A 9,583-nucleotide genomic window follows, 5' to 3' on the forward strand; every position below is an offset into this window, starting at 1 on the left:
TTACAGCCTGCCTGGAATGAACCAGGAAAATCCCCTTAAATCCCCTTCCTTCCTTCCTTCCTTCCTTCCTTCCTGCCTTCCTGCCTTCCTGCCTTCCTGCCTTCCTGCCTTCCTGCCTTCCTGCCTTCCTCTCCAAATGTGGGGATGCAGGAGCTTCTTAAATAAAAGGTTTATGTAATTTGGCAGCAAATGATGCTTCGATAGGCTCATTCTTGGAAAGGTCTAACCCATTTGTTATCCCTGAGGCACACACTTGGTGAGGGATATTTTCAGCCAAACAGTGTCAGATTGGTGAAGTTTTTAATCAACTGAAAATGCAGTCTTATAATAGGAATTATCTGGCAATCATAACAGTTGGCAGTTGTGCTAGCCACACCTATAATATTTTTGGAACATTTAATAATAAAGTGAAGATTTTTGTGTATTTTTTTCCACTAGAATTTAGTAAGCTACAACTGTGCAGATTCCTCATACTCCTTAGAGATTCAAATAGATAGACCACCTGAAGCAAGTATGTTAAGTCTGGAATCACAAGCCAATTATCATCAGCTTTACAATACTAGGAAGCCCGTACATTGGACATGTATGTAAAAAACGAGAAAAAAATATACTAAAATTGTTACTTACTTTTCCAGTTTTAACACCTGCAATATACCTTTAATTTTAAAAATATATTTTCACATTTTCTAGAATTTATTCTAGAAATGGGAAATTAAAGTCTTACTGATGTGTTGCATCCATGCATGTCTGACTGCTTGGTTAGTATTAACTCTGACAATGTCGTAATACTTTAAACAAGAGAAAAGCAATAAATATTCAAGAACACTGATGATAAAGAACATTTTGATATATGCAACTTTCACTCATTTTAACAAAATATTTGGTATTTTTTCTTGTGACTACACTTAGCAATCTCCATAAGAAAGACCACCAAGCTTTTTAAACTGTTTTATACCAAATATTTATTAGTGTTTTTATAACTAAAAGTATTCTATAGACTCTAGAAGAAAATGCATACTTAAATAGTTTAGGCCTGCCTCTGTAAGCCTTTATGGGCTAGGATTTGCTAAGTATGCTTTTTGTTTGGTTTTTTTTACCTTGAGGTGCCAACTCTAATGCAAAACAATTGGGTCTAACAAGTTGCTCTCATATTGCATAGCCCAATATTCTTTATTCTTATCTGTGAAGTGATTAAAATGTTCCTGATGGTTGTAGTTATAGAATGATTTTGATAAACTGCCCAGTGTGGCTTCAGGTATTACAAAGATAAACTGATTACACTCAGTAAAAACTTTTATAGAATGTTGGTAGTGGGAAGGAAGAAACAAAAATCTGCCATGCTTGATGAAACCACTCGTGTTTCAGCTCTCTCTCTCATCTCTGTCACTGGAGCAGTATCAGGGAGGAGAGACTTCAAGGAGAGGGCCTGCCTTATTCACTCTCCTGATCCCAATGTAAATCACCCCAGCCCATTTCCAACCTTTATATGTTCCAATTACACAGTGAGTGTAAATAGAGCCAACATTGCCATCAAACTCTGTTGTCATTTTACAAATATATAATTAAACTGGTTTTAATGTCTGTGACAGTGTTTCTTTAAGCAACCCCAGGTCCTCCTCTCCCTCCCCAACAAGCAGTTACCAAATACTTTAGAAGAAACTGAGGGACTCTGTGAGACATACTTTTTCTAATATGTAGATTGGGGAAATTTCTGTCTAATACCAAGCATCTAGTGGATGGTATTAGGATCCTAAAGCCCTGTAGAGGTATTTGAAGTCTCTCCTTTCTGTCCCAGCTAAGAACATTAATTACTATGCTGAATAATGCCAATGGCATTACAGATCCTCAGGGTAAACTTGGTACCAGGTTGTGAATTGACCATACACTAAGGAGATACAGCATAACTTGCTGAATTCATACCTGGATAAAATCATATTGTTGGAACAAGTAATATCCAGAATACATAATCTGGGAAAAAAAAAAAAAAAAAAAAAAGGCTTTTAATAAGTCAAATGAATCCTTGGCTTAACAAAAAAGATAGTACATGGTCCACCTATTTTGCACATCCTCCAAATAACAACATGTAAAATAACCAAGTAGTTATTTTTTCATCTGTAACTAAAGAGTTATAAAGGAAAGCCAGGAGTTACTGCCTTTAAAACTAGGGTAGGATCGCAAAAAAAAAACCCAACCAACCAAAAAACACAAACAAACAAACAAACAAAAAAAAACACAACAACAAAAACACAATCAAAAAAAAACCCCCAAAAACCCCTCAAAAGGGTTAAAACCGCGAGCTTTGGGATGGGCAGGAAAAGGGCTAAGGCTAGCAACAGCATCTCGAGAGAAGTTTTTTATTTCCATGATGCCGGCAGGCTGCTGAATCACCCCGGTCACGTGAGGCCGGGCCGGGCGGGACCGTGGCGTTTTGGGGCGGTGGGGAGGTTGGGGAACACCGCGGCCCGGCCACCCTTAGGCTCCCCACCGCCCCAAAACGCTGCGGGCCCGCCACCCCCAGCCCCTTTGCGGCCACCCCCAGCCTCCCCGCCCGCTGCTCAGGGCCCTGATGGAGCAGATGCTGGAAGTGAAGGACCCAAGCAGGAGAGGCACAAGCTGCCTTGAGCCCAGGGCTCATAACCTACATTCTCTTCCTCACTCCCGGGGAGCTGGTTGCTGTAGGTGGGTTTTCACAGCTTGAATTTACACAGAGTAAAGCTTTGAGAATATTTCAGTAACTAAAGAGTAGTCAGATATACAGCCTTTTTCTTTGAGACAACCTCCCCTCACAATCCGGCATCTGTTACACTTAGATGTAAGTACTTGGGAGAAACAGAATAATCCGAAGTTTAAGATCCCTGATAAATTACTGTTAAATATTTTGATTACTGTACACAGCATATTTATTACTTATCTTCATTTATGTTCGAGGAGCTGAGGTTCTGTGTGCAAGTTAATCACAGCATTTCAATGTGAAATATTTTCATAATTTGGAGCACTCAGATGAGTTTAAATTACACATTTTACTGGATTTTAATTGCAATATTTCTTTATATAAATAACTTTGTAAATATTCTTTTAACTTCGCTGCAGGAAAATACATTAATTTACAATCAGGCTAAAATTTATAAGCCTTTTTTTTTTTTTTTTTTTTTTTTTTTCCTAAATGAAAAGCTAATGATGACTGGATTGCTGCAAATTCTCTTCATTAGTTTGTGGCTATTCAGAGCCTTGCAAAAGAACTCACGTGGTTGCCTAACTACACAAAAATAGCAGAATTAATATTCACTCCGAGTTCCCAGGCACCAGCCGGGGGGAGGCATCCTGCGAGCCCCAGGAGGACCCCGAAGCGTGTGGGAAAGAAGGAGTTAAAGCGGGCAGCCCTTCTGGAGAGTCCGCTTGCTGTCCAAGCGTAGGCCTTTCCTCTTTCGCCTTTTTTCTTCTTAATTAATCATACGCTGCTTCACAATTTAAATATGGAAATGGCGAGCCATTCGCAATTATTAATGAGCCTCCAGGCTGTCCTGTGGCGTTTCAAGACAAGCTGTGTCAGCCCGCGGAAAGCAGCATGGCATCTCCTTTCTGATGTGTGTGAAATTTATGTGCACAAAGGCTCCTCCTTATCTATGCGCAAGCTAAATAAATAAATAAAGGCTTTTGTTTGCCAGGCTACTTGCACATGACGGTTTTGACTAAACCACTGCACGCTATTTGTACTTTACAGTGCCTAGAGAGAAAAGCAGGGGAGGCAGTGGAGGAAAGGCGGCGGAGGGGGGGGGAGGTTGTTCAGTGGCGAGGGGAGACATCCCCGAGCCTGCGCTACCTGCTCTGTGCCGGCGCTCCCCGGCCGCTGCCTCCCGCCGGACCGGGCTGCTGATGGGCCGGGGTGGTGGGGAAGGAGAAAGGTGAAGAGAAGGAGAAGGTGGCTGGGGGAGGGCGTCCCTTGTAAAGCCAAAAAAAAAAAAACCAAAACCCACAAAAACCCAAACCCAACCGAGCAACAAAAACTTAAAAAAAACCCCAACCCTAAAAATGCCCCCCTCGTACCCACCCTACGAGATACAAATAACAGCTCGGAACAATAAACTGTGCCCTCGCCTGACACCCGCCCTGCGACAGGCGGCTGGGCACGCTGCCAGCGCCTTCACCCGATAAGACGGGGCGGGAGGCGGCGGGCGGTGCGGACAACATGGCCGATGTTTAGTCTCCGCGCCCCGGCCCGTGGCGGGACGGACCAGAGCGGAACGGCTCGGCTCGGCTCTCTTCTCTGCTCTTCTCCACAGCACCGGCACCCTGCCGGACAGGATGGCTTGAAGGATTCAAGCGGCAGCATCCCTCTCCTTTTATATATATTTTTAAACCCTTACTTTTTTTTTTTTTTTTTTTTAATTTTTTCTTTTTTCCTCCTCCTTCCCTTTTTCAGCCGGTCCGTCAGCTATCCATTCAGTGCACAGTACGAAAACCAGTAGCGGGCAACTAGTTTAACTAGTCTAGGGTTCGGTGCTTTTTTGTTTTGTTTTGTTTTTTTAAAAGCCTGTATAAACGAGGAGCAGTCCAAGGTGGGAGGAGGAAGCGAGGAGCGGAAGGGACAGGGAATGGGAATGAATGGTGAGGGATAACAAAGAGTCAGGTGCAGTGCTGTGCGTGCGTCCTCTCGGATGCTTATAGATGGATATTTTTTTAAAAAAAACCCCACTCCTGTTGCGATTCAATAAGAAAATGGAAAAGCTGTTGGAGCAAAAGGCAGGTTCCTAACGGCAGCTGCAGGCTTTGAAAGAAGCGTATGCATTGTGTCAGAAAGAGCCCGTCCCTGTAGTGATGGAGAAGAACGTACCATCCAGTTCTGCGGGACAGCAATACCTAAAGATACGTCAGATTTCCCGCTCCAAAATAGTCTGCTGCTTCCCTGGGTGAAGGTAAAATCCCTCTAACGCGTTTTTGCAAGTTTGCCATGTTAGATAAGAGGGTGACTTTGATGTCTTGATGTAGTTGCAAAGTGAAACAAACCGGGGAAACGACAGGGATTTCAGCTACAGCGAGAAGGTGGAGGGGGGGCGGGGGAGAGAGAGAGAGAGGAAAAAAAAAGATCAGAATATGATAAACACCACTGAAAAATGGCAGGAGAATAATGTTTACTTTTGAATATATGGCCCGCTGCCAGGTTGGCGCTGGTTTTTAGGTTAGCAGAGGTTGGAGGAAGGGCCAGACTGAGGCGTGGCTAGCTGCTGTCAAGGAAAAAAAAAAAAAAAAAAAGGCTGCAAAATGCTGTTCTCAGCTTTTTTTTCCTCTCCTTTCCTCTACCCCCCACCCCTCTCTCTGCCCTGCCCCGAAAAAAAGGCAGTGCTTTCTTTTAAGGTTATAAAAATGATGCAGAATTTTAACCATCTGCTGTACTGGGTACTCTTCGCTGGTGCTGCAAAGCTGTGTTTTTGTAAAGGGAAGAAATTGCAAAGCTTTCCAAATAGAAAGCTACAGTTTAAGCATTTAAGTATTTCAGGAAACAGTGTCTTTAAAGAGATATTCTCTTTAATTGCAAATTGAGATTGGTTATTGACAGAACTGAACTGTTTTTAGCCTGTTGTGATTTTTTTTTTCTAGAAGAGACACAGGTGTCCTACTACAGCACAGCATAACACTGCTTATGCTACGTTGAGTGAGCAATATAGTGCTGAAGAAATGGACAGTGATAGAAGCTGGTCAGTTTTATAACCTTGTGATTTATTGTTTTTTCAAGGCTTGCTGTAGAAGTGAGAGAGAAGTATCCAAATGCAGCAAAGTACTTTCTAGCCCTTGACCAGCTGTATGGTGTATGTATGGGAGTGGAATTATTTAATGAGTAGCACAGAGGCTGACAAGGGAAGCATGTCGCTGAAACACCCTCCTGAACTATAGTGATATGAACAATGCACAAAAGAAGAACATTTCTAAATTATGATAAATGAGAAAAATGAAGGGGTGAAGCGGTGAAGCTTAAGGAAGAGAATAGCAAGAATCTTTCATGTTGTATTCCTACTTCTCAAAAATTAGATTAACTGTTTAAGTGCCCTGAGTAGCAAATAAAATATTTCAGATACTCATAAATTAGAGTATTATTTGTCTGGAGGAGTTCAGAAAATTGGAGGTTATTGTCTCATAATTCATCTACATATTTAAGATCAATTAGCAGGTTACTGGAAACGGAGATTGTAATGAAGTATTTGAAGCATGCAGTTCCTTTGAAAATGCAGTTCGGGTTTTCTCTTTTAACATCCATTAATACTAGATGGTTACCTTAAGTCACTGGTTATTATTTGTAACTGGGAGGGCTTTATTTTCTTTAAATGAAACATGTACAGTCTACAAATGAGTGTTGAGAAAGGCATTTATTTTCTGAAGCCAATGCAGAGGCCCAGTGAAACCTTTTTGTTCAATTTTAGTTGAAAAAAAAAAAAGCAAAGGCTATAATTATAGATGTATTGTAGACCAAGTAAAATTTTTTTGTTTTTAAAGTTGGAGGTTGGGGGCTGTATTTTGTCACCTGTTGCCTGCCATAGAAAGAAAAGGGGGGGGGGGAAATACTTACTGATTGTGCGAGGTTTTGCATGGAACTTTCTGTTTGTCATTTCATTACCTTTCCATGGAGAAAATAGCTTCTTTTTTTCCTTTGCTTTTAGCTGCCACATATAATTGTACAGTATGTTGGCTTCGGGTAATGCCAGAGAAGCACAATGAAGTGTTTAGTCACAGTTTGGATGTGTTATTTGTAGAAAACAGTGCAGGAACTGTGGAGTAGATTTTCAAGGGAATATTCCTTTTAATCCAGGGCTGCCTAAGTCCCAAGCTGGTATCCAGGCAATACTGAGACACTAAATTCTCTGTTCGTTTTTTGTTAGGCTGTTATCTGCTGAACACTTTTGGTTTTTTTGTTTTCTTGGAAGATCTTCAGTATGGTGAGAGATTTAGTTGTTGTGGTTTGTTGTTTGTTTTGTTTTTTCTTTCCTTTTCTGTTAACCCTTGGATTTCTGTTCTCTCTCCTTCTTGCAGAGCACCTTCATAAATACAAATTCAAACAGTCTGGAGTAATCGTGCTTTTCTGACATGGAATATGTGGATGGGAGGGTTTTGCCAGGGATATTGTTATAGACCAGTAAAATACGAATGTGCTGACATTTTCACCCTAATAATTATTTGGATTTAAGTCAGTGTTGGGTATCAGAGTACTCCAGCAGGTTGAAAGGTACACTTAACACCTAATACTCCGCAGTTTAGAGAAAAAAAAGATCTGCATGAATAAACCTGTCTACAAATATCATAGTATTTATATCGTCCAGCAAGATAATTGTACTTGCAAGATAATTTTACTATATGTCCAAAATGCAGCCTGTGTACTTTACCTAACCATGCTTTATGCAGGCTTTGAGACTCCAAAATTGTATATTGGAAACCTCTTAGGATGTAGGACTGCATGAAACTGAATACCCCTACTAAGAGTGAATGTGTATTATTTGTTTATAAGAGCATTTTTATGTGGTTTTGGAATCATACATTAATAAACATGTGGTAGGTGCTGGGATTACAGAATTATTTTGGATTTGGCATTATTTTATATGCTACCTGTAATGTATGTCGTAATCTCCTAAAACACATCTCAATATAACCTTAATGTTTTTATTTTAATATCAGTTTGCTCCTTCAGTAAACATAATGGCATAAGGCTGTGGATTCAGGTTACATACTTAGTTCTTAATTTAAAGGAGCAAGCAGTTTAATATTAATTTAATGGTTCTAATGGTAGCTTAACAATATTTTTATTTTATGCAGTTGTTTGCAAAAAAGTTGAGCTTAAGTTGCTGAACCCTAAATACTGTATTTTTGTTTTGTTGTTGAGTGCTGGATCTGGTTATTTGAAAATAAGTGGGTGGGTTTTGAGACAGTGGAAAACAGCTGTTTTTATTACTTTGTGTTTGTATTCAGTATTTTCTGGTTAAATTGATTATGAAATGTATTATAATTACAGTGTAATTTAAATAATTAATTAAAACCAGCAGATGATACTATATGAAAAACAGTTTATAGACACAGTTTCCATATAGTTCTATGTACTGCTGAATTCTCAATAAGATAAATTATATGAAATATAAGAAGGATATGTTGTGCAGTGTAACTACTAACTGTGCTAAAGAGACTGTGATTCAAATAATCAGATAGTCTGGTTATCAGTGAAAGTTTTACTCAAATACTATTTTATATATTTTTTTTAAGTCTAAATTAAACAGCCTTGCCTGAGATTCAAATCCATCGAGCTCCATGGACTGAAGAGACAACGTCTCTGGAATGTCTTTCTAAGCTTGCCTTGCTGTCGATGTAGGACACTTTTAAATGGTATTTCCTGTGACTTGAATAGAGAACCAATCAGGCCTACCAAATTTGTTTGAAATAAAACAAAATATAAATATATATGTGTCTAAATATATGTATTTGTTTCTAATCTGCATAATTAAATCAGCAGTGTAGTATCTGGTGTCCATTAAAAATATATATATTTTTTTTTCAGGGCCTGGCTTAGAAAGTATTTCATGGTCAGTGGAAAAAAATGAGGAAGAGGAGGGTGTGGCTGCAGCTTAGAGGATCTGGCCATGCAAACGGGCACTAGCTTGTGGAGATGCGGTCCTTCGTCGGCAAGACTTCTTTTAGGTAAAAAAAATAATTATTTTTTCATCAGAAATCAAGTAAGCTTGTAATCTGATTGTTTCTTATGCATATTTCTGAAAGATGGACAGTTGTCCTCAGAAGTTCAGTGGCTTTATTTGCATCTTGTTTTGCCATAGGTTTCTCAGCTCTTTCACTAGTCATGACAAAAAAATACAGAAAGTAGTTCCAGCTTTATAGATTAATAAGGAAAGTGGTTTAATGCTTTGTTTACTCTAAATATTCAACGAGGGACAGATTCTGTAGATGCTACAATGTATCTATACACGCTCCTTGATGTTTATTTCCATGCAGTATGCTGCAGCATAAGCCTCTGAACTGGCACATATAGTGTATAGTTCTTTATATTATGAAGGCAATTACAGGATCAAAAACAGTTGTAAAGAGGCTTTGAGAATATTTTCAGGTAGCAGTTCTTGTGGGATGAGATTTTGACAGTATTTCCAGTAAAAATATATAGGTATATACTTGTGGCAGTCCATGCTTGTTATGATGGCTATTTGTTAGTAATTCTTATTTACCATCTTAATTCTGTATAATTTATGTTAAAGCTGTTGGGTTTTCCTCTGCTGCACATGTTGCAGCATTTTGCAAATGTTTCTGTATTTTGAAAATGTGTGACTTTTATCAAGCTGAAGAAACTTCCTCCGTAGTATAACCACTCACAGGTGTGGTTACAGAATCTGTTTGCTCATCTCCTGTCATATATTTGAGTTCATCATCTCCTAATTATGTTTTCCTTTGAAGAGCAGCAGTGTGTGGGTTGTGGTAAGGTATTATCACGGTTTGGGTGAGTTGTTAGCCACAAGACTGAAGGCTAAGTGTAGAAAACCACACCAAGAGTGGCAGTGTCCCAGCATCTGACACACATCTTGGAATCTCTTCTAATTATAAAATG

The 9,583-nt window shown here is 39.5% G+C and overlaps 1 long non-coding RNA gene across 7 annotated transcripts in view; it reads left to right on the forward strand.

Annotated features, from left to right (window-relative positions):
• The window catches only part of LOC139791272 (uncharacterized), a 294,536-nt gene that overhangs the window by 130,566 nt on the left and 154,387 nt on the right, over positions 1 to 9,583 (forward strand). For all 7 annotated transcript variants that reach the window (XR_011723849.1, XR_011723853.1, XR_011723852.1 and 4 more), the window contains one exon: positions 8,531 to 8,670. This is a non-coding gene — a long non-coding RNA (uncharacterized lncRNA). The remainder of the gene's footprint in view (positions 1 to 8,530; positions 8,671 to 9,583) is intronic.

This window comes from Heliangelus exortis, chromosome 1 (assembly GCF_036169615.1).
Source record: "Heliangelus exortis chromosome 1, bHelExo1.hap1, whole genome shotgun sequence".
Lineage (NCBI taxonomy): Eukaryota > Metazoa > Chordata > Aves > Apodiformes > Trochilidae > Heliangelus > Heliangelus exortis.